Source organism: Silene latifolia, chromosome 5, assembly GCF_048544455.1.
Source record: "Silene latifolia isolate original U9 population chromosome 5, ASM4854445v1, whole genome shotgun sequence".
Lineage (NCBI taxonomy): Eukaryota > Viridiplantae > Streptophyta > Magnoliopsida > Caryophyllales > Caryophyllaceae > Silene > Silene latifolia.
In genome coordinates, this window is record NC_133530.1 from 39,374,142 (window position 1) to 39,375,959 (window position 1,818).

General features: G+C 42.8%; 1 non-coding gene across 1 annotated transcript; it reads right to left on the reverse strand.

Moving 5' to 3' along the window:
- Positions 1-1,187: 1,187 nt before the first annotated feature.
- On the reverse strand, positions 1,188-1,294 carry LOC141658113 (small nucleolar RNA R71). The gene has a single exon (XR_012549018.1). It is a non-coding gene; the product is annotated as a small nucleolar RNA R71 (small nucleolar RNA).
- Between the last annotated feature and the right edge of the window lie 524 nt (positions 1,295-1,818).

Below are 1,818 nucleotides of genomic sequence, written 5' to 3' on the forward strand. Positions count from 1 at the left end.
TAATATTTGTTTAAGGCCTTATTCATAGATTAAGTGTGTTTATTCGTTCATAATGTCGAGAGGCATGGAACCGAATTAGACAAAGCATATGTAGTAAGACGACCTAGTCATGGACGAAAGTTTATCTAGGACCCGGTCTATGGTTGATGCTAATGTCGCAAGGTGGGTATCTCTAAGCCTAAACAATTGACAATGTTATTAGTACCGAATTTATCATAATCATATGTTTACCTTTGCATGCCGAACCCCTTAGACTCCCTTTTAATTATATAATTCACACCATAGTTTTTATTAGTCATCAAACAAACAAACCAAACCAAAAACAAAATCGACCTTGATAAGAATCTTTCCATAGCATTTCACAACGTAATTCCCGTTTCCTTGTATTCAACCCCTATTGCTACATTAAATTGTTGTTTAGGGTAATTATCTTTGCATAGGTACACGACAAGCCTATCAAATTTTGGCGCCGTTGCCGGGGAAACGGTTTTATTGCGTTTTGAATTGTCGATTTTTATCTTGTTTTCTTTTGTCTTGAGGAACACTTGTTCCTTGAGACCGTTACTTATTATTCCTCTAGAAATTGTTGTCTTATGCCAAGGTTCTCTCGTCGTGGAGAATTGCTTTCACCGGATTCCGATCCCGAGAAAACCTTTAGGAGAAGACGACGTTTTTGGAAGGAAGTGAAAGAGGCCTCTTCTCCCGTACAAGCCGAAAGTGTTAGAAAGTCTTACTTAGACGATCTAGAAGCCCTTGAAGAGGGGGAGGTTTCAAGTTCATCATCTCCACCACCACCACCATCTACTACCAAAAAGACGGTGAAACTTTCCGATCACTCAAAGCCCACCGCGCCATGCTTCCCTACCGGTATCACAACCACTCAAATCACCGCGCCAGACTTCGAGATCAAACCGGCTTTTATTAGCCTTGTAGAGAGGAAGCAATTTGGGGGAAGTCCTTTGGAGGATCCAAATTTGCATGTGCAAAATTTTTGTGACTATTGCTCCATGATCCGTCAAACGGGCGTCACTCAAGCCCAAATAAGGAAATACTTTTTCCCTTTCTCTTTGAAGGACAAGGCCAAACTTTGGATCAATAGCCTTGACCGCACCGCCATGGGAATCACCAATTGCGACACTTTGGCTCTTGCTTTCTATCAAAAGTTTTTTCCACCGGAGAAAACTCAAACTTTGAGGAGCCAAATCACCGGATTCCGTCAACAAGCTCTTGAGAGATTGTATGAGGCTTGGGAGAGGTACAAAGAGTTTCAAAGACAATGCCCACATCATGGGTTAGATGATTGGTTTCTAGCAATAACATTCTACAATGGATGTTGTGCCGAGTCCCGAAGGATTCTTGATTCCGCCAACAATGGGCGGTTTGATCAAATTGACACGACCTTGGTCATGCCACGATCGAATCTATGGCGGTCCATGATGCACAATATGTCAATTCCCGAGTTGTGCCATCCAAAGGTAAAGAAGAATCCTCCAACAACTCCGTTTTTCTAGCTCAAATTGCCTTACTCCAATAACAATTGGCGGAAAGGGATGCTAGAGATTCCGTTCAACAACTCAATGCCATGTCTTCAACAAGTCAAATCATCGTTTGTGATGGTTGTGGAGGCACGGGTCATTATGCCGCTCATTGCCAAGCTCCCATTGAAGAGGTAAATGCTTTCCAAGCTTTAAGACAAAATGCTTATCCACCAATTCCCCGCTCAACGCAACGAGCGAACCCAGATCATTAATGTGCACATCTCCCTTGTGACGGGAGCCACAAGACGCGAACATGGGGTTGGAACCATCTCCCGAAAAT